This window comes from Oryzias latipes, chromosome 3 (genome assembly GCF_002234675.1).
Source record: "Oryzias latipes chromosome 3, ASM223467v1".
In the NCBI taxonomy this organism is placed as follows: Eukaryota; Metazoa; Chordata; class Actinopteri; order Beloniformes; family Adrianichthyidae; genus Oryzias; species Oryzias latipes.
Window position 1 is genome coordinate 26,389,232 of NC_019861.2, and position 18,493 is coordinate 26,407,724.

Below are 18,493 nucleotides of genomic sequence, written 5' to 3' on the forward strand. Positions count from 1 at the left end.
AAAGAATCTTTTGCCTGAGAAATTCTCAGTAAATACAGGACGCCTAAGTACAGATAGCAGAAGAGACGCAAGAGGCCTCAAAGCAGAATTCAAGAATTTATTAATTTACTGTGATCTATTATTTTACTAAAACAAATCTAAAAATCAGCTTGTTTGTAATGCCTTTTTTATTTTACATATTCCTTTCCAGATAGTTAACTGAGTAATAACTCAGTGAATGCATCTTTCTTTAAAATTACAGGTTGTTAAACGAGTATTTTAAGCCGCAGGAGTTTAATAGAATATATTGGGCTGGTATAAATGCTTTTATTTTCAAAGAATCACATTTTTTGCAGCCTTTTTTTTAGTTTTTAAAAGCTGGTCTCCTCCTTTCCTCTTGTGTTTGGGCTTTTTTTTGGGGGGGATTGTGGTATACCAGCTTAAGATAAGCGGTCATGGAAGCAGCTCCAGTCTGCTGACCCAGCCAAAGGGGCAGTGGCACCCCTCCCGTCTGCCTCTTCACCACTCTTTTTTAGACCTAAACTCAATCTCTTTCCCTTTTTCTTCTGCACGCCTTATCTAGCCTTCTATTAATTTCTCTGTCCTCTATTTCCGTTTCATCTTCTCTTTCCCGTGGCTCTCACGAGTATCAGCACATTGACTGAGACTCAGCCACACAGACAAAGTGGGACAGGTTTTCTAGGCTTTATTTCAATGTGCACACCAACTACCAATTACATAGATATAATAGGACCACATTACAATTTGTAATAAGTGTTTTTTTTTACCATCTTGATGAAATATTTCTCAATGGTATCAGTAGAAATTAGAAGTAAACCAGACCTTGCAGACGATTTTATTGAAGGCTGACTTGAAAGTCACCGGCTACTGTAAATGGGCTGCAGTCATCACTCTTAAATGTTTTTGCTGCTCGACTTACTAAACCATTCAGACTGAAGAGTTTGAGGTGAGATGGGAGTGGCTTCTGTCTGCTCCGAACAATAGAGCTGGCAAGCAGGTGGTCAGCCATTCACTTTCTAGAAAGCTTGGACAAACTGGGCTTAGAGAGGCTGAATTGTTCACCCATAACAGACAGTCACAACCCTGTTAAGGGTGTAGGGGTTCACCTCCCATCACCTCCCCCCTCCTCTCTCCTCTCTCTAGTGAGTGTCTGCTTTATAAATCAGTTTAAGTTTCTTGGTTATCTTACTTTCTTGGAAATTGTTTGAATATTAGGTTATCCTTTAAATTAAAGTGTTTTTTTTCATACATGAGCTAACACTGACTGCAAAAGCTTGCAGTGAAAAAAGATAAGGCCACTTTCTCTAATTAAAATGTGCTGAAAAGTAGATCTCTTTACTGTATTGGATTTTTTGAGCCAGTTCAGCTGGAAGTACAGTAATGTAGTGTTAAATGCCTACTAGCAGCTGTCCAGTCAATGAGCAGGTCATAGGACTCTCATAACCAGGCGGCTGAGATGCTAAAGAAGGTTAGATCAGCAGCTCAAGAGGAGGGTTGGTTGGTTCTAATCTGCAGAGCTGCCAGACTGAGACATGGCTTTTAAAATGAGCCTTTGATGATTTATTGTAGCTTGTAAAAGATAAATGGGCAGACAGCTACACAACTCGGTTTTTCTTTTTTATGGATCACTTGTCCTAATGACTATGAAAGAAAGCACATCAGCTTTACACATTTACCAAGCGTTTAAAGGAGAAATGTATTATGGAATATTTTGCTATGGAGGCTTCTTTTCATTAGTGATATTGGTCTAATGCGATTCAGATATTCTATTATTTTATGTAATTTAAAAAAAATCTTAGTTAAGATTTGGCTAGGAAAGACTCGCTACTACACAAGTTTAACGTTTGCATTTCAGATAAGTCGGGTTGGCATTTTACCAATGTGACTTCAAACTGGCTTAACCCTTTAAAGCTACTATCACAACGCCATCGGCATGGCGCATTCAAGCAACCGCATCCAATGAAAAGTCTATGTTAATATATGTTTCTGGCTTCTGCGTTCAAAACTCGCATGTTCACTCGTCGCAACACAAGTTTCTATGAGTATTTTAGGGCTCTACCTACTAAACACTCAGCTATTAAAAGTTAAATCAAGTCAAAATTTGACCAATCAGGGACTCAGTTTTAGTAGTGATGAAAAGATGGCGTCCCTTTTCATTCACGGAAGTGCCAACCGTTTGAAAATTGATAATGGAGGAGAAATTAATAATTACAGTTTGTGCCTGGTGAGGAATGTAGGACACAAAGTCTTTGAAATATCAGAATATATCTGTGAAAGAAAAAGCCTGGAGCGAGATTCATGAGATTTGCACTGCTTCAACATTTCGCACCAAACCTCTTCCAATTCTAAGTGGCGGACATGTAGTTGAAAAAGAAGAAGAATCCCTGCACTGTTTGTATGTGTTACAAACATGTTGCAAACAAGTATGAACATGGCACTTTTAGCACATTGTTAAACATGTGTCACATGCCTTTTATGAACATAGCATCACATTGGAGCTGTCGCTGGTGACGCCTAAATAAAACATGCTCTTTGACACACCGGAGCTCTTTGACTATTACATGATTGACATGTGTCAGCTGATTCCTATGAAAAGAAAATTGGCTTTACATGAATAAGCAACACTTTATTTGCTTCAGATTTCAATGGAATTGCGTTAATTGCGTAAATGGTTAAAGAGTCGAAAGAATGTTAACTCTGGAGCTAAAGCTCCAATGTTAAACAGTTATTACAAACCATTGGGTTGGGGGACCACACCTTTGTTCATCTCCATGCACGGTTTGGTAGCAACCACTGCTATCAACATGTGCATTTGCCAGCAAAGTCCATCTCAAGGTAATGAGAACGCCCTGTTATGCTATACAGAATGACACTGAGTTTAACAGTTTTTGGAATTACTAGCAGGCATGCCGTCATTCTACATTTTGGGCTTAGTGCAGCTGAGCTTTCGTTTTATTTTTATGTCTTGTAAACAGATACAGCTGTAAAGAAGAGTTGTAACGAGAATAGATTTTTTTAGACAACTTGTGTGAGCCAATCTTCCTTTAACATTTAGCTAATGTAATTCAGACCTAGCATGACCTGTAAACATGGAAACAATGCTGTTGCCACAGGCCCTAATTGGACTAATTACCTTTTATTGATATTTCTGTCTACTTTTATTATAATTAGCTGTAATAAATGCTTATTATGGGTTTAATTAAAAGAGCTTTGAATTGAACCAATTTCAGTGCATAAGAGGAAAACATCTCACAGATTAAATAGCAATAAACCAAGGAATGAATCACTGGAAAGTGCTGACTAGACCAAGGGGAACAGAATGTGAGCACTCGAATTAAAGAAAACCTCTTGATAGAAGATCAAGAAGCATTACCTCACATGACTAAAGAAAACTGTGGTCCTTGTAAGTCTTTCCTCTAAGTCTGAGGGGGTTGCTCTGGACAAAATCCAACACACACACAAGAAGGCCCACACTGAGACAAAAAAACCTACTAAACTGAACATGAGGATGTTCTTATGATGGCCAAAGAAAACCAAAAAGTGTAATTCATCTTGTGGAAACTTTATTCCTTATATAGGAGAACGTGAAGCATGATTGTATGCATTATTTTACTTTTGTACAAACTGTTAAAAAATACCATTGATTAAGTATTTAAGCATATACTGTCATGATTTGAACTTGTCTTGTTTTTGGTCCTTGTTCTGTCTTGTTTCTGTTTCCTGTTTTATTTTGAAAGTCTCCTGTCTTGTCTGTTTTCTTGAGTTTTACTTCTTTTGGTCCCCATCAGCCCTGATCGTGTCCACCTGTGTCTTGTCTGCCCTGTCTGTATTTAAGTCTTGTCTCTGCCTTCCTCCTGTGTTGGTCCATTAGTGTTCCTGTTCTGGTGTTCTCGTCTTGTCATGCCAAGTTCCTTGTTCTCTTGCCACGTCACAGTGAGTTATGTTTCAGTTCTGAGATCCTGCTCTGCAGCGCTTTTCGTTTGTGTTTCGCATTAAACCCCTTTGCCCCTGATCCTCATGCCTCCGCCTCTGCGTCTGGGTCCAACCGGCTCTCAAGCCACCCTGCACCATGACAGAATGGACCAACCATATTTTTTGGACCCAGCAGAGCGGGACATGCAGCTCCTAGAGGCTTATTGTCAGGAAGCCGAGCGCACGAGGTCTTACTGGGTTTTCGACCAGGCCCAGTTTGCCTCGTATGCCTGGAGTGGGAGCCACCTGGACTTCACAGGGAGCCGTCTTGCCCTGAGGGGGGGTCGTCGCCGTCGTCCCCGCCGTCCCCGCCGTCCCCTTCCTGTTCCAGAGGTGGTCCGGCACGCACCACATCGCTTTCCAGTGGTGGTGCCAGATGCACCCCATCCCCGTCATGTTCCGGTGGTGGTCCCGGATGCACCACAACCACGTTCAGTGGTGGTCCCGGACGCACCCCGACCCATCCCAGCTCCCAGGGGGGTGCCGCCTGCACCCCGACCCGTCCCGGCTCCCAGGGGGTTGTCGCCTGCACCCCGACCCGTCCCGGCTCCCAGGGGGTTGCCGCATGCACCCCGACCCGTCCCGGCTCCCAGGGGGTTGCCGCCTGCACCCCGACCCGTCCCGGCTTCCAGGGGGTTGCCGCCTGCGCCCCGACCCGTCCCGGCTTCCAGGGGGGTGCCGCCTGCGCCCCGACCCGTCCCGGCTTCCAGGGGGGTTCCGCCGGAACCCCGACCGGTCCCCACTTCCGGCTCCACGCCTGACCCGCCTGAGCTCGGCTCCACGCCTGACCCGCCTGAGCTCGGCTCCACGCCTGACCCGCCAGAGCCTGACTGCTGGCCCGACCCGCCAGAGCCTGACTGCTGGCCCGACCCGCCAGAGCCTGACTGCTGGCCCGACCCGCCAGAGCCTGACTGCTGGCCCGACCCGCCAGAGCCTGACTGCTGGCCCGACCCGCCAGAGCCTGACTGCTGGCCCGACCCGCCAGAGCCTGACTGCTGGCCCGACCCGCCAGAGCCTGACTGCTGGCCCGACCCGCCAGAGCCTGACTGCTGGCCCGACCCGCCAGAGCCTGACTGCTGGCCCGACCCGCCAGAGCCTGACTGCTGGCCCGACCCGCCAGAGCCTGACTGCTGGCCCGACCCGCCAGACTCCATGCCAGACTCCATGCCAGACTCCATGCCAGACTCCATGCCAGACTCCATGCCAGACTCCATGCCAGACTCCATGCCAGACTCCATGCCTGACTCCACGCCTGACGACTCCACGCCTGACGACTCCACGCCTGACGACTCCACGCCTGACGACTCCACGCCTGACGACTCCACGCCTGACGACTCCACGCCTGACGACTCCACGCCTGACGACTCCACGCCTGACGACTCCACGCCTGACGACTCCACGCCTGACGACTCCACGCCTGACGACTCCACGCCTGACGACTCCACGCCTGACGACTCCACGCCTGACGACGCCTCCAAGCCTGACGACTCCACGCCTGACGACGCCTCCAAGCCTGACGACGCCTCCAAGCCTGACGACGCCTCCAAGCCTGACGACGCCTCCAAGCCTGACGACTCCTCCACGCATCCCTCCGGACCTGCCTCGCCGGACCTCTGGGCCCCCCGGCCGTCCTCCGGACCTGCCTCGCCGGACGGCACGGACCCCCGGCCGTCCTCTGGACTCTTGTGCCCGTCGAGGTTTATCCTCCGGGGCCCCCCCCTCATGTGACTTTTGGAACCTCGGAGCGGTTCCTTGAGGGGGGGGTACTGTCATGATTTGAACTTGTCTTGTTTTTGGTCCTTGTTCTGTCTTGTTTCTGTTTCCTGTTTTATTTTGAAAGTCTCCTGTCTTGTCTGTTTTCTTGAGTTTTACTTCTTTTGGTCCCCATCAGCCCTGATCGTGTCCACCTGTGTCTTGTCTGCCCTGTCTGTATTTAAGTCTTGTCTCTGCCTTCCTCCTGTGTTGGTCCATTAGTGTTCCTGTTCTGGTGTTCTCGTCTTGTCATGCCAAGTTCCTTGTTCTCTTGCCACGTCACAGTGAGTTATGTTTCAGTTCTGAGATCCTGCTCTGCAGCGCTTTTCGTTTGTGTTTCGCATTAAACCCCTTTGCCCCTGATCCTCATGCCTCCGCCTCTGCGTCTGGGTCCAACCGGCTCTCAAGCCACCCTGCACCATGACATATACCTTCAATTTATGACTTATAAATGAAAATTTAGTTTTTATCTCTTAACATCTGCAAGATGACATTTTGAGTTTGCTGACTGGATCCTATTAATTGCTTAATTTTGCTTGCTCTTTCATTTTTTACTAGAACAGTCTGCAGCCAAAGTCCTGTGTTATAAAAAAATGTAAAATATTTATTTATTTAATGGTCAGATATAGAACTAGGTTGCATGGGAAGTATTGTCTGTGTTGAAACAAGTGGTTCAAAACATTATATTGTCTGGCCCAGATTCAAGTATTGCTAACCTTAATGAAGGCTCGGTGCCCCTTGTGAGTACAGAGCTCCCAGCAATTTCTGAGCGGAGAATGTAACTGTACAAAAACTGTAGCTTAATACGTGTCACGTTTCTATGGAAGTCTCTGAACTTCTCTGATTTGTGCTTGAAACCCCTCAGTGCTGATGAAAATTACAAAAAAGTGCTTGGGAAACATTTTTCTTTTGCCCCAACAATGAGCCTTTAATAAAACTACCCACCATGATGCCAGAACATCAAACAAGAGCTGCACAGCTGGATTGCGCTCAGGTCGAAGAGGCAACTTGTATCACTTACAGAGGAGAGAGGGCTTGATACAACTGTAGCGCAAAGCAGATTTCACACATCAAGCTGAAGCAAAAATGGGAATTCATTATATTAACCTGATTTATTACCCATTCAATGTTGACACTCTATAGCCCCATTACAAAGAAAGGGGGTTGGGGCTCGAGTTCCTTGCTGAAGGCAAGAAACTGCTTCATTTTAGCAATGTATCCAAACAACAAAACATCTTTCTTTTAAAGTAATGATGCTTGTAAATAACTTTAACATGCAGGAAATAAAATCTTTCCATTTTTCTTGGACAAAAAAAGGTCTTGAGTCTGGAACTGCCTGTGCTGAGTCCATGACCCACTGCCTACATTTTTGCTCTAAATCTTCAGTAGATCTATAAAATTCATTGCTTTCCACAGCACGATGAAGCAAATCCTCTAAAATTCATCAGTGGCTGGAACATCCTTCAAGACAGAAGCACATCAGTAAGACAGCTAGGTTAGTGAAGTCATTACGGGGGAACAGAATGCTTCCTGCAAGATCCCTGTGGCTATCAAGGGCAATCCCATCATCTGCAAACTATATTAAACCCTATATTGATTCCGAAAAGGCCTGAAACGTTTAGGCAAGGGAACACAGGGAATTTTTAGAGGCTTTGCACAAAGGAAAAACATCCTGAAGGATGCAGCCACTTTTCACATAGAAGGACTCGAAGTCCTAAATCATGGAAACTGCACCTCTCAGCCATGAGGTGCTGACTGAATGAAGCCCACTAACTAATTGTATGCTGTCTTTCAGCATGGCTATAGATTATTACCACACTTCCATATGCAATTAACTAAATGGATCCTTGAGATCTGGACTAAATAAATGGACTTGAGGGATGTGGTGGTGTGTGAAAGGGGATTTATTGTTCTATCTTTTTAGTCTACTTGTCTAGATATGCACTCTTAATCATCAACTGTTTCTAGAAAAGAAAATGAATTGAGCAAACCATATTTAAACAGGTTCCATTAAAGACCCACTTAAATGAATATCATGCTTTTGTTGTTTTTAAAGGGCTTATATCATGCAAAATAATCTTTTTGAGCTTTTAAGTGGACTATAATGTTCATTCCTCCTGAAAAGAAACCCCAAAGCGGTACTTTGTTCAATTCACGCATTTTTGATTATTCCTCTAAAAACCTAAACTTTGAGGACAGTCCCTCCGATCCCATGAAAAGGAGCTGGCAGTGTTTGGCAAAAAGGCTTTCCTTTTCAATGCACAATATGCACATCCATCTTTGCAAACGTTTGGATGTTGTTTTTTTTAAAATCGGCGAGACGCAGACATGCTGCCAAGCCAGGCTATAAGTTAACGTCATGAAATGGGCAGCATCTACAATGAGTGAATGCCAGTGCCTCAGAGATCGAGTCATCTTACTTCCGTGTAGGAGAAGAACTAAAGATGAAAATAACCAAGATTTAATTAAAAAAAAAATTTTTTAGTGTGCCAAACGTAATATATTATCATGTACATGGATATTATTTAATGTCCATGCACCGCTCCATCCTTATGCATCTACTAGCAGACAAATGAATACATTAATGTCTTAATTTTCCTTGTCTGAGCTGCCATCTTTACTGCTGTATCGCTCCAATATTACTCACCTTTTTTGTTGCACTGCTAATGTCAGCTTGAGGTTGGAAGGGACTGTAAGCTTGCAGGAGGAGAGTGTAAAGGGATGATGGGATCTCATCGGAGGTTTACTTCCACTCACGACTTGGAGGTGATTTTCAGATCAACCCCTGCCACTCTGCAGAAACTGTTTTAGAAAACGACATAGGTTTATGATGTTTGCTTTAAAAAAGGCATAAACATAATTAGATGACCACTGGGAATGCTCTTACAGTGGATCAAAATTTGATAGAAACGGGACTTTAATATTACCCTTTGATACCAAGATTTAAAACACTAACCAAGCAGATTTTGCAAGTTCCAGCAAACATCAGGGTCTTTTTTGAAAAAAAGGTTCTAGTTCCATTTAAAAGGGACATTGTTTGTTTTTTAAATCTGTGCATAGATTTACATTCTAACTATTTAGTAATAGACTGAAAATAATGTATTGACTGAAGTAGAACTTGGCCATCATTTATCCAAAAAGATCATAACTATAAAATTGAAAAAGCTGTTAAAATATGGGTAACCAAATAAGCCATGGCAAATCACTGTTAATAGAGAGACTGTACATCAGCTTATATCAAAGGGTCTGTATTTTACTTTGTGTTTTTATCTGAATAAAGTAAAAGCGAATGAAGGTATTTTGTCTTACTGGAAGCTTTCGAGTTCACAACCCCCAGGCATTCTCAAAAACGCATAGTGGCACGATCCCTTTTATCCTTTGTTTTGAAGGTACATTTTCTTCAGTTATTTGTCACTGCTCTTTTGGGAGTTGATGACATCTGGAGAACAGCTGCCTCCAGGCATATCACGTGAAGAGCACACTTGCAATAAAGTTGCTCCATAGCAATTACCATAAGAAGTTAAGGGAGTTGGGAGGTCAGTGTCCACATTCCCTATTTAATGTGGTTTAGGCATGGACAATCTCCTGAAATCAAACACCACACAGCCACATTTACACACCAAAATAGGTGCGGGTGATGCACGCAGACAGACACACAACAGAGCCCCTTCCGTCTCTCTTCTATACAAGGAAACCATTCAGCACTCCCTTGGAGGGCAGATTCTGCAGTGAGAAGTCTAGCCAGAGGGTATGGGGGGTGGGTGGGGGGATGGGGGGTGGGGGGTGGGTGGGTGTTTGGGTTCCAAGGAGAGAGATAATTCAATTACACATAAGTCAATTCCCCCGTCCATCCACATACAAACACATACCCATTTTAGCCTGTCGGTCAAACAAGCAGCATTGATGTTTACATTTGGGATCTCCTCTTAGTTTTTGTTTTATCATAACAGTCTTCAGTTTGAATATTTGACCGAACATAATCCATTCACATTTAGCGTACTTTTCTGTCATGCAAGTCAATAATTATTTTTGTACAAAGTTTTTCATTTATGAGCAAACAATTTTTGGTCAAATTTGTGCAAAAGTTGTGATTAGTCAAAATTTCAAAGAAAAGCTTGGGGATGGGTTGAATATGTCTCATGCCATCATATAGGGCAGCTGGGTACAGAGGTAGAGCGGTCGACCTCTGTTTGGTGGATCGCTCTGCAAGCCCATGTGTTAAAGTGCAAGACACTGAACCCCACATTGCTCCCGAGGTCATAGGCTGGCGCCAGTGTTTGGCGGTTCTGCTGCCAAACACTATGAATGGGACAGTGACTCTTAAACACTTTGGGCCTTCTAAGAAGGTTAAAAAGCACAAAGTATATGCCATTTTACCTTCTGTTTTTTTTTTTTCATAAATACAGTATATATATTTTTTACCATACCCTATGAGTTCACTAATTTCTAAGAGACTGATATGAATAAGATGAAACCTTTCACTCAGTTTTGGGGCATTTTTAACAGTGCAGTTGTAACTGGACCTAACAGAAAGTTGGCCGCCCAACGATCATTGGCTGACGTTAGGCCTACACAATATACCGCAAATCGTTATCGCAGTATCAAGCTGTGCAACATGCATATCGCAAAAGACAGCGAAAATTGCAATATATGGTTACCTTAATGTGCTAAAACAATCTTATGGCAACTTGAAAAATGTAACAAACCAAATAAATACCTTTATGACTAATCGGATGGACCCCTTCACGTTGTTGACCAATCAGATGGAGCCCTATTATGTTAGATGTTCGCCTCCTATGTCGACGAGGGTCATTTGGAGTATAATTTTTAAACTGTTGCAATTAAATGGGAATGATGTTTTGGTTGCTCTTTGTTTATATGCCACACATTATATTGTTATCGGAATATTGTTCACCAATATCACATATCACAACTTTTCCTCATATCGTGCAGCCCTAGCTGACGTGTTGATTCATATACCAGGTAGATGGTCTTTTTGACAGCATTTCAAATGGAAAAATGCAAATGGTTACATCGGACATGGCCTTGCTACAAACTGGCAGACCATCCGAGGTGTACCCTGCCTTTCCCTTCAATGAGTGGTTGACTGTGATAGGCTCCAGCAACCCAGTGACCCCAAAGGGACAATGCAGGTTTGGAAATGGATGGATATATCTGACAGTCTGCAGTTTCAAAAATGTTTCACTCAATAAGTCCATCCTGCTTTTTCTTTTTCGAAGCAACTGCCAAGCAATAAAAGGTTAATGACAATGAAAATAGAACCAGCTGCACTAAGACGATGAAATGTTGATGATAAATAAAGGTATTCTACCGAATAGAAATGTTTTTCACTCTAAATGTGAAATATTACTTTACCTTCATCCATGCTTAAAAATATTATTTGCTTGAATAACATCAGCCGATATTTTTTGATGAATCTCTCTGGAGATTTTGTTGAAGTAGACCTAAATAAGTAGCCCAATATATATAGCCCAATATTACGACAACGGTTGTCTCAATGGGCTTCATACCGGTAATTGTATAGGAAACATGAAGTCATAGAATTCAATAGGTAAATTCTAAACCAACCAAACAGACTAAACTGAACTGGGTAGTGTATACTATGTGCCACGATAGCTAAAGAACAGTTTGCATTAAATGACTTTTTTTTTCAGTTCTCAGTAGACTATGTGAAAAACCTGCTTTGATTTTGCCACCTGGTGACTTTTACAAAAATTCTCATAGTGCCTGGAGCAAAATTTTACAAATGAACCAAGACCATCATTTTCGTTGGTGACTCAGTAGTCTCTTGTTTATTTTGCACCAGAGTTTAGGAAAACCTTCACACCTGCCAAGTGAAGCAGACTATCGGATGAGTCAGCTTCAGCGTGAAAGACATTTGCAATCTAAAGTTTAAGTCAAGCGACTTGTTTCCTTGTTTGCAACATTATAACCTGATCATTTGCAGAAGATGAGTGAACATGGTAGGGATTTCTATAACTTCTTGGGGAAAAGACTGTCATTCTTGTTTTGTTTTTTTTAAATCGTGGTACAATGACTGCTTACATGTTATTCAGAACAATTATGTAAATGAGAAAAACTATGGTTAAACTGTCCAGTGCAAAACAGACTTTAACTTTGGCAATGGGTAATTTTGAATCTATGAAACTGGGAAATATGAGACTTCCTGCATTAAGACTTTAGAGTTGCATATCCCTTTGAAGGTGGCTTCTAGCTTCAGTTTATTATATTGTACTTCTGTGTGTTGACTCCTAAAATATTTTTCTCTTTTCTCCAAAGTCACGTTTGCTTTTAACAGCAGATATTCTTGTCTCTGCGTACAGAAACAAAATGAGCCACTCTATCAGAACATCTTATGTGCAGTGTTATTACTAGAAGTTGTGGGAGGTGAGAATATAGATTACGGTACATTTTCACAACTTTCCATTGATACTTAGTATTTACTGTTAGTACTAGTCAAATGTGTGGGTGTGTATAAGTATATAGCACCTACAAGCAAGCAATAAATTTGTTTTCACAGACCTGTTACTAATACTTTTAGAAACCTTTCTATTATCCACTGGTTACCTATGTTAATGGCACCCGTTTGAGCTCATTACCTGTATAAAAGACACCTTCTTAAGAACTTGCCCACTATGCCCACGGTCAAACTGCAACGTTTCCCCTGTGGACAAGACCAAAGAGCTGTCTAAGGACAATATTGTTGACCTAAACAAGACTTGGATGAACAACAAGCAAACAGCATTTCAGTGAAGAGATCAACTGTTGGAGTTATTATTAGAAAATCGATGAAATTCAAGATCCCAGACAGTTTTCCTCTATCCGGGGCTCCATGCAAGATCTCACCTGGTAGGGTAAAATAATCTTGAGAACAATGAAGAGCCGGTTTAGCTCGTGCTGGTTTGCGGCGCCTTCCATCCGTGAAACCCAGGTTCAACTCCGGGCTGCTCCCTGTTCCCTTCTCTACCTCTATGCCGGTCCCAAGCCCGGTTGCTTTGAGAGGGTTGCGTCAGGAAGGGCATCCGGCGTAAAACATTGCCAAGTTTACCATGCGACTTGTTCGCTGTGGCGACCCCAGATGGGACAAGCCAAAAGAGAAACAATGAAGAAACAGCCTAAAAACTCCTAATAAAATACGAGGGAATTGGTCAATGACCTGAAGAGAGCTGGGACCACAGTAACAAAGGTTACTATTAGTAACGCTATACATTTTGATGCAATGATCTAAAGGTCTCCCTGCTTAGGCCGGCATAAGTCCAGGTCCGTCTAAAATTTTCCAGAGATCATTTGGATTATCCAGAGGAGGACTGGGAGAATGAAATATGTGGTGAGATGAGAACAAAGTGGAACTCTTTGGTTTGAATGCTACATATCGTGTTTGAAGGGAGCAGAATATAAAGTTGTATCCCAAGAACGCCATACTCACTGTTGTGCATGGGGGTGGAAACATCGTGCTTTGGGGCTGATTTTCTGCAAATGAGACAGGACGACTGACTGATCTGTATTTATTAAGAGGGTTGAATGAGTCAATGTATTATTACATTTTAGGTAAAATTCCTCCATCAGTTAGAGCATCAATGATGGAATGTGGCTGGATGTTCTAGCAGGACAATGATCCCAAACACACCACTCGGACAAAAAAGTAGTGTCAACGTAAAAAATATTTCAAGGGGCTTAAGTGGCCTAGCCAGTCTCTGGACATCAACCCACTAAAGAATCCGTGGAGGGAGTTGAAAGTCTGTGTTGACCAGCAACAGCCCCAAAACATCACAGCTCTTGAGAGATCTGCATAGGAGAATGGACCAAAATAGCAGCTTCAGTGCAAACCTGGTGAAGATCTACAGTGTACGTTTGACTTGTCATTGATAACCAGACTTTCATTAAAAAGAATTAAACCAAACTTTTCTTCTTGACCAAATACTTATTGGCAAATAAAAAATCTGGACGTTTAGACAAACACATTATTTCCTGACTTCTTTTTTACATTCTGTTTCAGTCGAAGTGTACTTATGATGGACTTTGCATACTTCGTCCATTTTTCTGAATTGATGTATACTGAACACATTTTTCCTGACTGTATACATTTTTTTTTTACTTCTTTTGTAGAACTGGAAATGTACTTATGATGGACTTTGCATACTTCGTCCATTTTTCTGAATTGATGTATACTGAACACATTTTTCCTGACTGTATACATTTTTTTTTTACTTCTTTTGTAGAACTGGAAATGTGAGTCATTGCCTTCCAGTATGAAACCTTAAACTCTTGCTAATGTCAGTGAGTCAGTAGTTCCCAAGGGACAGGATTTCTTTTAAGCTTGCTGCCCAGGCGAAGCCAAACACTCGTCGTTTGAGTAGCAAACAGGTAATCTGATCATTTGCAGTTTTACATTTTGTCTTTCTCAATCTGAAAGCAGTACTTCCGAGTTGAGTCTCTACCACTGCTGCCCTTTTGTCTTTGATAAAGTATAAATCAATACATCATTTAAGTGTTCTGCAAAACATTGATGCATCATAAATCAAATCCCATAAGTATAGGGTTTACTTGGCAAATCTGTCCTACCTACTTAAGTACTTGCATATTGGGTGTTGCATTGGTAGTTTGTTCAGATTTCCCCCAAAGGGGAGAGGCAAAGAAGTGAGTGCCTGCAGTGTATTCCTGACATCATATGTTTAACGTGTCTTTCTCTTGTTAGCCGTCAATCCTACTGTCACTGAGGGGGCTGCAGCAGCATTGACCACTTCCTGAGCATTATTCTCCATGGACAATGAAACTATGTAGACATTAATAAAATACTGTTATAAAACAGATAAATATCTCCTTTTACGTCCTTCTTGTGATTACCAAATGAAAAATGCGATGACATTTTTTAGTCCGGTTCATCTATCCATCTGAATATGTGAGAAATGGGAGGTCTGTTTTGTCTTCCAAACTTTGTGTACATTTAAATGATGATTGAGCAACTTGGCTCATTTGATACTTAATATAACAAGTATACATTTTTAAGATTTTGTATATCCTTGGCTGCAAATATGATGAATAGAAATTAGGCATCAAAAGTTCATCTTTCACCTCCAGCTTTGTTGCCACCTACAAATCCGTATGTTTTCTCCTTTCGACTGGATATCAGAGCTTTTGTATCTTCAATTTCAAGGTGATAGAAAATGACTTCATAGCTGTCCTTTCTGGAGTTGTTGTGCTTTGGTGACTAGTAATGACGTAACGTTCTGTCTGCTCCACAGTTCCTGGCTACATTATGGTCTTTGGACAATTTTGGACAATGGACAATTTTAAACATCATGTACTCTGAGTTGACGGATTTATAACTTTGTGGTGCATTAAGAGGAAAATATGTTCTCAGTGAACAACATATAATTAGCTGTGTATTGCTCGGGTAAAAACAACTTTAATATATGATTTAAGTGCTATTTCCAAAAAACATGATGCGATTTGATGAAAAAACGTTTGTTCAACTTCTTTTCTCAGAGCTATAAGCATTAAGATACCTTTTCTAGTGCATTGAAACTTGGTCTTTTTTTTTTTGCATAATCTTCAAGGCTAAACAGATTTTAATGTGACTTTTTTTGCTAAGTTAGCTTGTGCGAAAAATATTCCTTTTCAGTTTAAGAAGGAATTATACTTGCATGGTATTTGAATTTATTTCAATTATTTACTAAATGATTGTTATCCTGCCATACTTAAATGTATATTTTAAAGCCATTCTATTATTTCTCAACTTTTGAACAAATGCTGAGATAATTAAAAGTTATTCACACCTCTCAGCTCTTGTTATTTTTGAAAATGTAATTGTAGTTGTAATGTGACTGTTTCTATTGTGTATGTTAATCTTGTTGAACTTGCATCCACTTTGATCACAGCAAATGTAGTTCTCCCCGTCTTCTCAGCAGAGCAGCACTATACATTTGCATTTCACAGTAATTACACTTTTGCCTTGGATGTGTGTGTAATCCTTATGTAATGCCAAATATGCACAGCCAATTGCAGATGTCTAAAAACACAGTGTTGAACATTAGTTTGTGAAATTTTTTTTTTTACATTTTTTTTTTTATTACATAGCATGTTATAAGCTGGTGTAAATGGTGTACACTTTTGGTTTCGTCTCACACATTTCCAACATTTTCTTTCATAGGTGCTAGGATCAGCAGACATCCAAAAGGTCTCTCAGCAATAAGGTAGGAAGGTTTTAATCTAATGCTGAAGACTTGAAACAATTATTCTTGTTTTTTTGGACTTTTGTTGACTAAAACCTTTAGATATATTTTGTTTAAAAGAGATTTAATTTTTGCCACTCAAGCTGAATTTTTATATCCTAGTGCAGTGGGATGAAAGGTTTTGTCAATGAGGTGCAAGTTTGGAGTTTTAAGAGATTTTATTGTCAGTGTAAATGATGCGTCATCTGGGAGGCACGGACTGACATGTGGTGTGCGACAATGTTCAGTCTTTGGCCCCACACTTTTTTACCTTTACATGCTACTACTTGGTGATGTCATCAGGAGACATGGCTCAAACTTTCATAGTTATGCTGATGACACCCAGTTATATGTGACTGTTTCTCCAGACGACATGGGACCCATTGATGACCTTATAAGTTGTGTTTTAGATATTGAAACATGAATGGGAGAGAACTTCTTAAAGCTCAATCAAGACAAAAACAGATATTTTAATTGTCGGTTTTGAAGCTGAGATAGAAAGGGTCTAATCCTATTTATCAATTTTTAATCTGAATGTGTGCAGTAAAGTCAGATACCTTGGTGTGATTTTAGATGCAGATATTACCTTTGAAGCACACGCAAAGCAATTTACAAAGACATTGCATTTTATCATCTTAGAAATATTGCCCGAGTGAGAACCTTTCTCTCCAAAGCCAGTGCGGAAATATTAATCCATGCTTTTATAACACCTAGGATAGATTATTGTAATGCTCTTCTTTTTAGTATAAAGAAAAAAATACTATCAACCAGCTGCAGCTTGTTCAAAATTCGGCTGCACGCCTTTTAACTACAACCAGAAAGAAGGAGCACAGTATTCCAATTTTGAAGTCTTTGCACTAGCTCTCAGTCAGCTTCAGGATTGATTTTAAGGTTCTTTTATTAGTTTATAAAAGTTTAAATGGAACTGGACCATCATTTTTATCAGATTTACTTTTAGTTTATGACCCTCCCAGTCTGCGGGTGGTCCCAAAGGTCAGAACTAAAACCAACGACAAGGCCTCATTTCAGCACTGTGGGCCTCGCCTGTGGAACAGCCTGACTGAGGTTGTGAGGGCTTCAGCCACTGTGTGTGGAGGTTTTTAAGAAAAAACTTAAAATACATCTTTTTAGTAAATCTTTTACATAGTTTTTGCTTGATCACATGTTTTTATTTGATTTTATAAAATTTTAACAACAATTCAATTTGTTTTGATTTTAATCGTGGGATTGGTATGTGTTGGGTTTTATGTGTTTTTATTGATTAAATAATTTATTTGTATTATTATTTGTATTATTTTTACTATGTTTATTATTTTAACTACTATATTTTTTATCTTGTAATTATTATTATTATTTTTTTTCTCTGGGAAGCACTTTGAGATGCTCTGTGGCATGATAAATAAAGCTGAATTTGAATGTCATCACATTAACATGCGGTAGTGTAACTGTTTGGATTCGTTATGGGCTGTTTACTTAAGTTCAACCCTTTGTTCTTTATAAATTTGTCAAAAAACGATAGAATCATTTTTGTCAGTCATTCTCTCTTTTTACTTCAAGTTTGTCAACATGTACTACATAGTTATCCGATCAATATTTAGGTGTTGAGTAATTTTCTTTGCTTAGGTCGTAATGGAAGAGGATAAAATCAGGCTACTGAACCCATATTTCACAGCTCATATAACCTTGCTTTAAAACATGAGACGTCTGACCCAGGACCAATCGACACTTTACAATCCAGTTGTACTTTGTTTAAGTTTACTCATCAAATGTGGCTACAAACAAAACCGATCCAAAGCTGCTAATAGGGTACACTGTTTATCTAGCTTTGGTTCCCATCAAAAGGAGATAACTCAATTCCATTTTTAACGTGCTGCATGTGTGTGAGGACACATGTCTCTCATGCCATACAATGTCTGTTTTAAGCTGACTGGATGTGCTGATTTCACAGGGTAATTAACTAGCAGCATCTGGTGCCCAGCTTCTCTGTAACCATGCTTCAGCCCACAAATGGCTTTAGTTGCTGTGTGTTTAAATTGACTTGGATGTAATGAGCTAGATGTTGATGCACATCATGCGGTGGGGCGCTTCAAGAAACGAAATTAAACTTGGCATAAAGTGATTAGCGTGGGTTCTTGGTTAAAAAAATAGTATGGTCACAAGCTCTTTTGTCCAAGGCTGTAACATGGACCTTTGTTCCTTAGTGCTCTGCAGAAAATGGCCTCCTTTCATTTTTTGCCAGAATTTAGCGTCTTTTATTGCGATTTTGATGCCATATCTTTGTTTTCATGCCTTCAGATTTTCATAGATTTCAATTTAGACTGGATGTTTAATGACGCTTAAGCTACTGAGGAAAAAAGTGAGCATCATATTGAATGAGGGGAAAAAAACAGAAGTAGAGCTTCCTCAGCTATTTTTATCTTGTCTTAGCCATCATTTACTGTGATTTCTGCCTTCACCAGCTGTTCCAGCTGTTTACTCACACATGATTAGTCCAATGTGAGCTCAGTTCATGAAGTTGCAAAATGGAAGAAAAAAAA

At 41.0% G+C, this 18,493-nt stretch overlaps 1 protein-coding gene across 4 annotated transcripts in view; it reads left to right on the forward strand.

Moving 5' to 3' along the window:
- Positions 1 to 18,493, forward strand: part of LOC101173776 (talin-2) — an 88,244-nt gene that overhangs the window by 13,668 nt on the left and 56,083 nt on the right. For all 4 annotated transcript variants that reach the window (XM_011492750.3, XM_011492756.3, XM_004067398.4 and 1 more), the window contains exon 2: positions 15,896 to 15,938. The gene's annotated coding sequence lies outside the window, so the exon portion shown is untranslated. The remainder of the gene's footprint in view (positions 1 to 15,895; positions 15,939 to 18,493) is intronic.